We start from the raw sequence: 14,309 nt of genomic DNA on the forward strand, positions 1-14,309 counted from the left end.
CCTCGCTTTGGTGTGATAATTTTTCAATTTGGCCTCATGCGTTATTGACGTCACAGTAGACGCGCACCGACATTAGCAGCTCTTTTGACGAGGAGTCTGAGTGGTCGTCGCACAAAACAATGCTAACCCCGTGGTATCATACAGCCTCCCTCCCTCCTACTCCCCCCTCCTCCCCTGCTTCGCCAGCCTCCTACAGCCCGCGACCAGCCCCTCCCTCCCCCCGTTTTAACCCTACGGGAATAAGGAGAGTCGCAATGTAAGCAACACACAACACGTTGTGTGCACCCATGTTTTTTACATTAGCCAGACGATACTTGCCCCAGAGTATGAGAGAGCTTGCCAGTGTGGAATGTCTATGGACGCGCGTCCGTGTGTGTTTGCGAAACTTCTATGTGTTGGCTACAAGTTCCCTAGCTCTTAGTAACCTTCTGCATTTCCCTGATCCCCTGCGACCCTATTGCGCCGAGAAAGCCGACCGCCGCACAGCCTGTTTCCAGTTTTTCCCCTTGTCCCCGCCAAGATTTCCCCCGCCAACCTCTGGAAAAAAATCCCGGAACAGATTAGAAATGGATCGGGATTAGATCGGGGAAAGGGGAGAAAACTTGCCACTCTCCAATTTCTTTCCAAGAATCGAAACGAGAGGAAAAAAGAAAGAAAGAAAGAAAGAAAGAAAAGAAACCGTTTTGAAACACGAACGGGCAAAGTGGAAGAAGTGGAAGTCGAAGTGGAAGTGGAAGTCGAAATCGTGCGCGTAGTGCACGGAGTATCGCATAAACAAAACCGCTATCTAGACGCCACGAGGCCGACATCGTGTGCATCGTGTACACTTGGCTGGCCCGTCGATGCCTCGGTATACGTTGCGCCGTGTTTAATATATAACGACGATTGTATATACATGGAACGGACGGAGAGTAGCGATAGAGACGGAGATGAATGGGGTAAAGTGGAGGAGGTCGACGTTGATACGGCGAAGGAGGAACACGGTGTGGGGCAAAGGGGGTGGATAGTAGACACAAGTAGAGAGATAGATGGATAGATAGAGAGAGAGAGAGAGAGAGAGAGAGAGGGAGAGGGAGAAATACAGGGATGAAGGGGTAACGCGAGGATAGGGGGTGGCGACGAGGGTAGAACAACCAGTCGTTTGTCGTCCGACAGATAAACAACGTCGTTATTGTAAATGCATTGGATCAACATGCTGCGGGGCTTCATTGGCGGCTTTTCTTCGCGATACGACCTACGAGAGGCTCTGGTTGTTTACGGGATCGATAGCCCGATCGGGAGGATCGATTTTATCGTATCGCGTCCGCCTCCCCAGGCGGAGAGAAACAATCGTTGCAACGCGCGCGTTATACCAGGCCGGTTCCTTTCTCTCTTTTTAGATTTCCTCGTATCCAAAGACCCTCCTTCTTCTCCCTTCTTCCCTCGCCTCCACCGCCGTCCTTCTCTTTGCCTTTTTCTCCCGTCCGCCCCCCCCGCTCGTTCTCGCCCGTCCGATCCGATCCGAGGGAACGGATATGGAGAATAACAAGGCGGATCACGTGACACAGGTACAGATGCGTCGAAATTACACATCGGGCACCGTCGTTCCGCGTACAAAATATTTGTTCCAGTATAATATATACTGATTCGCAGCCGTGCATACATCCCACTGTTTTTCCATTACACCCACGAGGCAAATGCTCCGCCGCACCATCCGTAAATCGCGCCCCCCCCCTCCCCGGAACGAATCAAAAATACGTCGCTGATCGTTAACGACGGCCCACGGATCTCTTCGATCCGTGATTATTGCACCGGAGAGCTCACTTCCGATTACCGGGTGAAAGTCGAGAATCGAGAACCGCGCCGCCATTCCGGCGGCGGATCGGATATTTCATCGTTCGCCGGATTTCGATACGTACGTATCGCACGTAACGCGCGCCCGAGATAAATGATTCGTCCGATGTATCGCGCGAGAGAAAGAAAATTTTAACTTCCCTTGGGGGGATGGGAATGGGCGAACGATTAAAATAGACCCTCCTCCCCTTCGAAAGGGAAGGAGGGAAGGGAAAATCGATAGAGAAATTCGAGTTGTGCGATTCTTTTTTTTTTCTTTTTTTTCATCGGCTAATTTATTCGGCTAATAAGAATCGAGAGCTCGAGAGCGATAGAAGGCGATAAGGGGAAATGTATAGGGGAACGATAAAAGAGGAAGGACGGTTCGATTTCTCGACGATGTGAAATTAGACGACGTTATGACGAACTGTACGTGGTGGCCATGAGAGCCCTATGCCTGCTGTTTGTTCCTCGCTTTATCTCGAACGTAAACACCGGTTGGAATATATAGAAGGTGGCGCGAGCGGGAAAGGGAGACGGACAAATAGGTGGACGGTCGTACCTGGCGACGGTGGAGGAGAAGGACGGGCTACGACCAGCGACCGCCTGCCTGCCCCGTGTAAAGACCCGGGCTCGAGGAAAAAGGAAAAACGAAAATAGAAGGACGGACGGACGGACACTGGATAAACAAGGGGCAATAGAGATAAACAGAGAATATTGCGAGGAATATGCGCAAACACGAAACACTCATTCTTCCTCACCCTCCGCTTTTTCCACTCCCTACCCATTCTTTCCCTCCTCTCTCTCTCTCTCTCTCTCCTTCTCCCTCCTTCCCCATCCCTTCGATGTCCCCCTTTTCGCTTTCGTTTGTTCGAACGCGCGCGTGTTCCCTTTTCCTGACCTTCGTCGCTCGTTTGGCATCCGCTTTTACAAGCGCGCCTCCTCTTCTTCTTCACGTTCACGCTTACCCGCCCCGAGCTTAATTTATGCCCCGAGATGTTTCGTTAAGGATTTTTATTCCGATTCCCCGAGAGCGTGGCGCAATCGTGGCGAGAATTAACTACTTAACGCCGACCTCTGTCATCGTCCCTCCTCTCCTCTTTTCACATTCTCTTCTCGGTCTTCCTTCTCGCCTCCGCTTCCAAGGAATTTATAGCTTCGCACGGTCCAAGTGTAGCTTCGTTAAAATTGTACATCGCGCTCCGCTTTTGTTTTTTTATTTTATTTTCGTATACGATGGATGGAGCGGAGGGGATGAAGGAAACGCGAAATCGGGTCAACGGTAACGCGATTTCTTCCATGCCTCAGAGAGGAGAGGGAAGGAGGGAAGGAGGGAAGGAGAGAGAGAGAAGGGTCGTACCGTTTCGACGCGATCTTTCACTCCGATGATTGATGCGCGCTGGGCTTTTCTTCAATTAGCAGACGCTCTCCTTCTCGACCTAACCTCTTCCTCCTCCTCCTCCTCCTCACTCCCTTCCCGTCTTCCTTCTCCCTTGATTCGATTACAGACCCGTTCATTACGCCGATGAATTTAAAAATATACAAACACCATTAGTCATCGCGATGAGAGAGAATAAATTTCCTCCGCGCCGATGAAAAACAACCCTCGGACCAATCTCTTCCTATCCCTATCCGTAAAAATTATCCTCACCTTTCTTCGCCTCGAGTATTAATCGAATATTATCGGTGCGATGTACGAGAGTGAGAGAGAGAGAGACGTGGAAAATAGAATGGAGAATGAAAAATGGAGCAGTCTCGTTTCGATCGTTTCCTCGGCCGGTTACGAGTTTCGATATGAAGGTGTCCTCGAAATTCGTAGTGTCCACCGCTCAGATCCACGATATAGGGGCGAGACACGGAAGGGAATGAATGCAGACGGGACAGGTAAGGTATTTGACGGTCTATGGGACCGGGGGCACGTCGAGGGCAGACTATATAATTTCCCTTGAGGGAGATCGGGATGGGCGATACGAGGGCGGAAGGGGTAGCGAAAAGAGGGGGCCAGGGGTGTGAGAGGGGGGGGATCAGCGTGTTTTCCAGGTGGGGAGGTGTGCTGTGCTCATCCGCGAGCCCATCAACGCAACCATCCTCCGACAATCGATTATTATCTTTCCAATTTGCATAGCAACCGAGCTCTTGTTCAAATCTGCACCCCCTGTTTCGACCCCTTCGGCAACCCCTTCGCAAATCCTACTTCGCCGCTGCGACTCCTCGCTCGGTATCGTTTCTGTAACGTGCTTCGCCTTTTTTTCTCCCTCTCCCTCTCTCTCTCTCTCTTTCTCTCTCTCTCCTCTTCAATCGAGCCGAGCGTGTTCGATCGTCTTTTCCAGGGATGGCTTTTCCGCTCGAATCCGTTTGGGGATTTTCCCAAAAAAAAAAAAAAAAAAAAAAAAGAAAAAAAGAAAGGACGACACGATATCGCACTGATTGATCGAATATCACGCGGGAGGGGAGGGGGGAAAAAAGGAAGAAATTTTTGAAGGAAGATTTAAAAATAAACGCGAGAAGAACAATAAAGTTTTGCAAGACCACGAGGTGGAAAGTAGCTGACAACTTCGGCTTTCCGGGATCTTTTCTTTCAACGCCCTTGAAGAATGGACGCGTCACGGTGGTGGGTGGGACGAAGAAAGGGAGGGTGAAACCCCTCCTTTATAAAATCTTTGACGCGTCGCATGGCGAGTTACCGGCGTGGCAGTCATTAATAACTTTTAGGTGGCAGATTTTGCGCGTATTAATCCACCATATTATACCGCGAGTCTGCAGCCGTCCTCTGCCATCCATCCCCTTCTTCCCTTCCCTTCGCCTGCTTCGGTCCCGTCCACACCTCCCCCTCCCCCCTTATATCCGAGAGGGCGACCGGATAGCTGAGTCGACGTCTCCTTAATGAAAAATCTGAATCCCGAGTCCGCCTTTTCTTTCACCCACTATTCTCCACCCGGATTCTCCATCCTCGGCTAATGACCGTCGAGGAGAACTCGCCAAAAGTGTAAAAAAAATCTGTTAAATCTCGAGCGTTTCCGTCTTTTCCTTCTCCACAACCGCAACCCTCCAACGTTTACATCTCGTTTACGAAAACGATTTTGAATTTTTCGAAAGAACGTGGTCTCTCGTCCCGCGATATTAACGAATTAACAAACGTGGAAGGAACGAACCAACTCCATTACCACTTTCTACGCGATATCGCCTTCCTTGTACACTTCTTATTCAACGGTGTGTTCACGTACAGAGACGTGATACACACTCTTTCTCTCCTCCCATCGTAGCGAGAAAGTATATTGTCGAGCGGTGGCGACGAGGTAGACCGAGCAAATTTCGTGTACAATTAGAAGGCTTTTGTACAAGCTAAACTGCTAATAGCCCCTGAAGAAGAAGGGGGAAGGGCAACCGTCTCTCACTTCTCCGCCTCTACCCTTCATCTACCCCTCGTCTCCTCTCTTCGCCACCGCGCACCTCATTTCGCGTGACAGTCGTCGTCGTCGTTCTCTCGCTCGACTATCTACCGCCTCATCGTCTTCTCCTCCTCTCCCTCCCTCTCTCTCTCGCACTAAGATCTTTCACCTTACACGTCGGTCCCTCCCAACCCCGTTTTCCCAACCCTTTCTAGAGCTCGCGTTAAAGCCAGAATCTTGCCCTCGCGCGGAACCTAGCCGATTCGCTCCTTCTGGGTGTCGTGTTCGCTTCTCTCTCTCTCTCGAGATCTTTTGCCGAATCGAGGTGAGAGAATTCGTTGTACGGCTCGTGCCGAGAGACTTATCGCGGATTATAAACTAGGATTGTTTTCATTAAACCTGGCATTCACCGCGTTCACCCCTCAACCCTTCTTCCGCTCGCACCCTTTTCGCTACACGTGTACATCTTATTGAGCGTCGTAAGAATCTTGTCCCGCGATGTTCTTGCTTGTACGCACACCCCTTTATGATACTCCACAGGGTGAGCCACGATTCTTCGATATATCTCTCTTATATATTTCTTTACAAGGCCATGCAAAGAAAAGAAAAAAAGAATTTAACGAAGAAAAATAAGAAGAAAGCTCGCGAGATGTGTAATTTTATCGAATTTTGTTCACAACGTTCCGAGAAAAAAAATAAAAGGAAAAAAGACAAATCGCTATTCCGCTAATAGACAATCGTTGCTCGTTTTTCTGCCTACGTACGGACGCAACTGAGAATGCTGTTAGATAAAACGTCGGCAAAGCGGAACGAGGAGCGAAATAGAGGCTAAACAGAGGAAGGCGTGACGATAACTGGGCTAATGTGCAATAATGAACACGGTTGCTTATCAAATGGCCCTGACGGTTCTCTTCCTGCTGCTTCTTTAACTCACGCTAGTTTCTTTCATGAACCGCGAAACTCGTTCGTAACAGCTCGTAACGATCGTTACTGTCAACCCATTATTTAACATTTAGCCAGCCTTTCGTCCCGCGACTTTGATATCGTTAATTATAATTTCACAAGGACAGAATCTTACGGAACAAACAGACCGATCTTCCAATCCCCGTACCGCACACGCACACACACACAAATTCCAACCTCAAACGAAATACGTTCGTTATTGGTTCTCTCGTATACGAGGCTCATGTAAGAGCAACACCAAAGACGCGCGCGCGCGCGCGTATGTAAGAGCGCGTACATACGTATATGTACATGTACTATGCATATGGAGTTCCTCGTGCTAAGAATAGGTAACATACAGACGGTCAGATATAGCTAGGACTTTGTGCCTATAAGCGAGCAGGTCATTGGCATTACGGGGTTGGAAGGGTGTGCATTCGCACGGCGAAGTGTGTACTCGTACGCGATTTAGTTCCTCCTCTTCTGCTCTGTCTTCCGACGATACCGATTCCCGGTATCGGCCACGTTTCGTACTCCAATTGGAGAGCGGAGCCACGGTCGGATGATAGGTCGGATAGGGGATGGTAGACGGTGGTAGGCAGGTAGGTGTGTATGTAGATAGAGAGGCTAGAAGGGTTGATAAAAATGAAGAGGGGAGGGGAAAAAAGAGAAAGGAAAAAAAAAAGGACGGAGGCAGCGAAAGTTGCCAGGTGATTGGTCGTGGGAAATATCGCGGTTAGGAGGCGACTGATAAAGTGGATCGATGAGTCGATGCGGAACACCGAATATTTGCCAGGCTTCGACCCGGTGCGCGAATTTTGCGCGCGTCGAGGTATAAATAGACGAAACTTTTGCGGCCGCGTGAATAGCGGTGATATATCGTTCGTGCTGTCTGAGAATCGGGGATCCCGACCTCGGCGCGTAACGATCGATCCGTTAACTTGTTAAAAAAAAACTTGTCGTAAAAATGAATTAGACACGGTCGATCGGCCGGGAAAAATCTGGGGATCTTAATATCTCGAGTACACCGTTATTTCTCTCTTTTGTTTTTTTCCCCATCCGATGGAGAAGCTTAACCGACTTAAGCTTAATCCATATCGTTTCCATATCGTTAGAAGCAGCATCGAACTTGGCCGGGCACGGATGGACGACGGGGATATCGAAAGTGTTCGGCGAGTGATCGATATTACGGCGGCGTTAGCGTTTTATTAGAACGTTCGAATTAGAATAGTTTAGAACGGAGGGTGAAATTGCACCCGTGTAACGAATCGACCGATATTTTATCCTCCCCCGTGTTTTTTTTTCCGCCCCAATCCCCCCTCGTCCTCCCTCCCGCCCACCTTCGGCTTTTTTCCACGCGCGCACGATGATCGGGCGCGTGTTATTCGTCCAACAATTCCGGCGAATTTAATTGTTTGATTATTAACGCTTTCGGGGCATCCCATCGGTGATATAAAGCGCGCGAAATAACGATAGTAAATTATCAAAAATTGCCGTTGCGGCCGGGGCTGCTGCAAAATATAAATTCTCACGCAATTTTGATACCGTCCAGATGAATATTTCGAGGGCCGCATCGATAATAATCAGAATTTTAAAAGGCACAATTAATTGATTGTAACGCGACGCATCAAAGGTTAATGTTATACGCTAGTTACATACGTAATACCGGGCGGGCAAACGCGAGTAACGCTAGGAATTCATCATTATTGGTACGTAGGTATGTAGAATGCCGTATCGCAGATTAAATACACCGGGGCTGTGCGTGCGCGTGCGATAAAACCGTGCCATCCACGGTGATATATTATTTTTATTCATTTATATACCGTATAAAATATTACGAACGATCGCGTTACATCATTAAAAATGTACGATTCCTTTGATCCACCGCATTCCATCCCACTCCCCTCTATCGCGCGCCTTTCTTAAATCACGTTGTTTCACATTTTTTTCTCCCCCTCCCTCTCCCCGGGAAGAATCGTGTTTCAAACAAAATTTCAATCCGTCCACGACGTTCACTCCGCGTGCCATTCCGCGCCTTTCGCGATACGAATCCGTATCTCGTCTCTTCAAACTCGATCGTGCGAATCGATTACGCCGATTCGTAGAAGATGCTTTCCGATGCTGCACGCGTATTCTCTCTCTTGCGTCATCCCTCGAAAATAAACGATTCCCTTGCGAAAAAGCGAAGATAATTACCGAACCAACTACCGATAATCGCATCTGCTTATTATTCGACAGATTTTATCGAAGATCGAGACGAGCGGAGCGAAAGATTCGCGGCGATAAGAAAAAGGAACGCGTATCATCGCGATCCAATGACGAGAATCGAAAGACTGTACACGAACACGTGGGCGGTCACCTTCGCCTAAGTGAACCGAGAGCGAAGATAGAAGAAGATTCTCCGGAGCGAAGGAGGGGAGGAAGAAGGTGCGGGAGCAATAAAATACAACGGCGACCGGCTGGCCGCGTTATCGAAACACGCAATGCCACGGATTACGGGGGAAATATGTGTGCAAGCCTCGGGGATATACACCGAACCTCGTACATCGAGGCGAGCGCGATGTCGAATATATACGGCGCGACAACCGTCCTCGCAAATTGCCACCGTGAAAGGTGAATGAAAAACCTTCAACTTCCCTCGCTTCTATCTCGAAAATGAGGATATCGAAATAGAGCCGTGGAAATAGTTTCCAACCGTTGACACGTATCAACGGAATTGGACAAACCGCGTTAACGATAATTCTATTTACCACAAGTTAAGTTGAACCGATTAAGAGAAACCGATCCCGTTAATTGCGAGACGACGTCCCAACCTTTGAAATATTAATAAACGAGTCAATAATTCACAACCAGAACTCCCCTCTCGCCTCGCGTTTATTCCGCGTTTATTTCGCGGATAACGCAACACCAACAGCCGTCCCACGAAACCGCACGATACTCGCAAGTCTGTCCATTCGTCCGGTAATTCGCCGATTATCGAACGCGCGTGGGCGTGTCAACGTTACCTTCGCTGTCGTAGTTAAAAATTGCCGGCGAGTACGAGAAAGTGCGAGAGCGGCGGGTGGGTCGCGAGGGTGTGAGTTTAATCGGGTATCAACGCGTAATGACACGACGCACGCGTGAAGGAAAGGCCAGCCGGTACGAATAAGTTTCGTTCGAACACCGTTATCGGGCTTAACACTAGGCGCGGCTACTTTTCCACCCTATTGTGCATACCACGCGCGTGCTTTATGCAGTCAGATATTGGTCGCCCGTAACACGCTAGAAAATACGGTTTTATATATATATATATATATATCGGTGTCCGTTTGCATTCACGTAAGTGCGCATGCAACTACGAATAAACAATGGCCGATACACCTATGGCAAGATCGCGTGTCCCGCGAGGCTAGAAGAGCGAACTCTACATCCCCCGATTCGAGTGAGTCCAGCAACAATCGGCGGAGAGCGGGAGTTATCGATGTAACTCACTCGAGGTTACCACCGCTCAACTTCGCGTTAACTTTCTTCGCTTCGTCTTTTCAAATATCCTATCCTACGCCCTTTCCAACCGCGCGCGAAAAATTACTGCGTATTCGATAAAGTTTAACCGAGGTCCGTTATCGCCAATCCATACGCGATACATTCGTAATTACCTTGTTCACGGCGAGCGAGTAATATCGGTTATCCGAGCGAGATTGCCGCGCCGCGGAAGCCATAATCGAGCGTTAATTGAATTTTAATTCTACGATAAGGAAGGTGGAGGTAAGAGAGGAGAAAGAGCGGAGAAAGGGGGAATAATGGAAGAGCGATCTCGATCTCGATCGGAGGAGAAGCGGCCGAGGATCGGCCGGGGCAACACACTCCCGAGTTCGCCAAGTTTACCGAGGTCGCGGTCTGTCGAACGCGAAACAAGAAACCCGGTCCCTCGAGAGAAGACACCACCACTACCAACACCAACACCACCACCATTACCTTCCATTCGACGTCACAATACGATAGGAAGCGAAGAGTTTCGAGACGTTTCGCAGTTAGTTGCCCCCAGGAGATGAAGGCGTAAGTAGGTAAGAAAGTTATTTCCCGACCGGACACGCTTAACCCTTCCCCGAGGCACCTTTCCCCCTGGTACAAGGTCTTTGCCTCGCTGCCGCCGCCGCCAGGAAGCCCACGACAGCAACCCTTCGCTCACCAACGACGCGCCTCTGTCACGAATCGCTCGCCCGCCACCAACACCCACCAAAGAGAGATCGTGCATTTACGTGGATGCGAGCGATATGAAAAAAAAGAAAGAGAAGAGGATTAACGGATTCATAATGGAAATCTAATTTTTCAATTACGTCCAATCTTTCGTCACGAAGGAAATTACGTTTCGAGAAACTATTTCGGGGATTTGAATACAACGTATTCAATGTATTCGAAGAACGAGAAACACAGTTACGAATTTGGCTTACGATGAAAAATTTTCAAACGGGCGTACAAGGTATATTATTTTAACGATACATCGATTAGGGGGGAACGAGTTTTACAAGCAACGAGGATTAAACGGATTTTTATCGCGACGGAGCATAATGGTGCATCGCGTTTGTTTGTAAAGATAACCGATCGGATGACGAGCTCATTGTTCTCGCTAGTATCCAACGTCGCAAATCGTCATCGTTACAGGACGGTAAACTACCGCATCCGAGTGTCATTTACTATTGAAGTCAAGCCGGCCTGTACACGCTAAACTTAGCATTCGGTACACACGGGAGTAGAAAGGAAATGAATGGCTTGTGTTGCGTTTTATACCCTATGCGAGAGCTATAACGCTGACGTCTGTACTAAAAATAATAAATCAAGAACCAAAGTCTATCTATATATAAACGTGAACAATTGCCATCCACAGCGTTTCGCGTGATCATTTTCGCCACTTTGCGAAAGAAACCTTCTTCTCTTCCTTCTTTCGCGGAGGGAAAAAAGAAAAACTTCCTCGCGTTATAGATCCTTCCAAACTTCCCATTACACGTTGAAAACAAACGTCTCGTGCGTGCGCTCTGAGAAAATCGTATCCCCGACGTGATACGTAAAACGTCGCGTGATGTTCAACGTGTGCGCGACAAAAGAATCGCGGAGGCCTATATCTGACTCCGCATCGATAGCGCACGAGTTACACGAGGTGCGCGTACCTCGAGAGCAAACAACACGCTTGCGAACCGCCAACCTTCTTTCTTTCCTCCATAAATTTCAAACGCGAGTAATCGCGGATCACGGAACGAAGAAACCCGTTCTCGTTTCTCCTTTCCAACAAACCGATAAAGAAAAAAATCGGTGATGAATAACATCATCGATAATCGATACAATTCGCCACACTAATTTTTACGCATATATGGAACGAGAAAAAAAAAAAAAGAAAAGAAGAATCAAACACGTTGCATCTTTAATAAGAATTTCCCTTCCGATTCGAACTCGAAAGTTTTCGCGGAATCTCGGTGAACTCGTACAAGACAGTTGGCCCGTGACCCAGCCCGAGTATCGGTTTTTCCGCCCCTTGCGAGGGCGCGCAAGCACGTGCGCTTCCTTATCACGCCGCTGCGAGGAGAAAAATAAAAAGGAGAAGGAAAAAGGAAGAGGAGGAGGAGGACGCGAGGTTCAGTGACGTAGCTGGAAAACTGTTGGAAAGGGGTTGCTCGACGACGAGAGAGAGAGAGAAAGAGAGGGAACGGTCGCCAATGCGAGAACGAGGAAGGGGAAGGAGGAAGGAATGTGCGGAGGAGAAAGAGAGAGGAGGTCGCGGAGAGTTTAAAGGCTAAACGGGCGGGATGTGCGCCATGCATAACAATTAGCCTGGGAAAATCATGAAAATGTTGCGGACCTCTTTTAACTTCGGAGCACTGGCCCCCGAGTCCCTTTTCCCATTGCGCCGTCCCTCTCCTGCCCCTGTTGAGAAACCACCCCCGCAGCGCGTTCACCCCCTCCTCGACGGAAGCACGGCGAGATAACGGAGAGTTACACGCCCTTCCTTTAACCCTTTCCCGGAGGTTCTCGCTTCCAAGACCTTCCCAGCGGTTCTCATACCCCTCTTCTCTCCACCAACCTTCTCCAACGCGAGTATCTATACTCGATATTAATAGATTTCGTAACGTTACCCCTCTCTGATCCCGCTTCCTCGAAAATGATGAAATAAATACAATAAATATGGATTTATAATTTTTACGAAATCAATCGTTACTCGATTCGGGGAGGAAAGAAAGAGATTACGCTCTTCGAGAGTATCGGGGGTGTCAAAAATATGAAAAATCGTTATATGGGAAAGAATTTTTTTCTAACGGGACCTCTTAACGGGACGAGTTTAATTAACCGGCGCGGGAAAAAGGCGGAGGAGTACGATAATCGAGCGTAATAGAAGAAGGGAATAAGAAAAGTTTGAGCCTCCTTCCAGAGGAGGAGGAGGAGGAGGAACTTAAAATGGGCGTGTATATACGGGCAGACGTAAGCCGGAAATAAACGTTCCAAGCAAGGCGGTAAGAGGTAGGGTTGATATCGTGTCATCTGAAGGAGGCCGGGAACCATCAGGGATGCACGCACGTACGGCCATATTAGGACTGGAATAATATATGGGATTCCTTCCAGGCAAGGTGCTCCTTAACGTGATTTACGTAATCTTACAATACGGCGTGCCGGGTTAGATCGGCCACGTATTATATATTACCCGATCCCAAGGAACACCCTACCACCTTTCAACCATTACCAACACCAATAACCTACGTTCACCGGGCAATTGACCTATCGGGTGATAATTTATGGCATCTATTTGCGCGTGAAATTGTAAATAGAAATTTCAAAGGGAATCACGTTCGTTTCAACATGCGTGAAACGGTTTATGATATTTATACACGTATACACGCGAAAACGGCGGAAAAAGAGAGAGAGAGGGAGAGAGAGAAGAAAATAAAAAAAATTTGCTCGTACAACCAGAGTTAATGCCAGATTTATCAAGATATGGAACGAAAACGTAAATTATTATCGTTCCATATAAAATTAATTTCAGGTTTGAACGCGCGCCGCAAATGGACGAGTCGAGGGTTCGCGTGAAAAAACCACCGATCAATAATGAACTTATTTGAACACGGTGCGTAAATAATATCCCAAGCAAAGCGCGGCCATATCTGAAATAATTACTCGGCGAAGGGATAATTTTGCGAGATATCGAGTGGGATAATACGCGCGTTCCACACCGGAACGCGAACGGCCTGAAAAACGCTCCGTTTGAAGTTTCGCGATTGAAGAAGACGCGTCGTGTGAGGCGGATCGTATGCATAATTGGATACGATGCTAACCGCGAATAGAGCGTATCTACGAACACCCACTTAATTCCGTATCCTAAACAGGAAATCCTCCTTTCAGGTAATTGTATGACTCGGTTAAATCTGCGAACGACTGAAGCCCGTTCAATTAATCAATTACAAGGCAAGACAGCCTCGATCGTCACTCGCCACGAAATAATCGCAACCTACAAGAATAACGTGTCGCGCAAAAATTGAAAACGACTCGTGCACGAGAGATGACGGATAATTTTTCATTTTTTTTCACGAAATCTATCTACCCTTTAAAATTATATAAATATATATATATATTATATCGGTTTGAAAAGCGATCGTCGGCGTGTCGCGAGGAAATTTCATCGCGGTTACGATTGTTACGCTTCTAGCACGTGCAATATGCGTAAATATACGCGTGTCGTGTACATGTTCTCATGTACACGGGCCTATTCTTATGTACGAGTCGATAAGACGGTATGCATGTGCGTAAGCACGTGCGTGTAATTTCCGAGTCAGTATCTCAGTGGGCGACCGCGCTTTAAGCTTCCCTCACATCGAGCCGTGTGCCCTTCCCCGAGGAGAGACGAGCGAGAACCTTAAAGAATCTCGATCCAAATCCTTCCTCGCGTTCCGTTGCCACGATAACGCGTCGATTATTTACGCCGAAGAGACCGTTGTTCGGATGAGTGACGGGACGTGACACAGGTTGGCCTGTATGAGGGATCCCTTAAGCGTTCCCTCCCCGAAGAAAACACGTCGAGCCGGTTCTCGGGGACCGAGAAAACGGAATTAAACTGCATTGTTCTAAAACGCGAGGGATCGCGATCGACCTTGATACCGAAAGAAGACGCCACTGGCCCCGCTTCGTCCAATCCAACTTAATTCTTTG

At 48.3% G+C, this 14,309-nt stretch overlaps 1 protein-coding gene across 25 annotated transcripts in view; it reads right to left on the reverse strand.

The window, feature by feature from the left end:
* Positions 1–14,309, reverse strand: part of Foxp (FoxP protein) — a 234,575-nt gene that overhangs the window by 156,482 nt on the left and 63,784 nt on the right. The window contains exon 2 of one of the 25 annotated variants that reach the window (XM_026444546.1): positions 319–537. The exons of the other annotated variants lie outside the window; for them this stretch is intronic. The gene's annotated coding sequence lies outside the window, so the exon portion shown is untranslated. The remainder of the gene's footprint in view (positions 1–318; positions 538–14,309) is intronic. 25 annotated transcript variants of the gene reach the window in all.

The sequence above is a fragment of the Apis mellifera genome, linkage group LG13, assembly GCF_003254395.2.
Source record: "Apis mellifera strain DH4 linkage group LG13, Amel_HAv3.1, whole genome shotgun sequence".
Classification (NCBI taxonomy): Eukaryota; Metazoa; Arthropoda; class Insecta; order Hymenoptera; family Apidae; genus Apis; species Apis mellifera.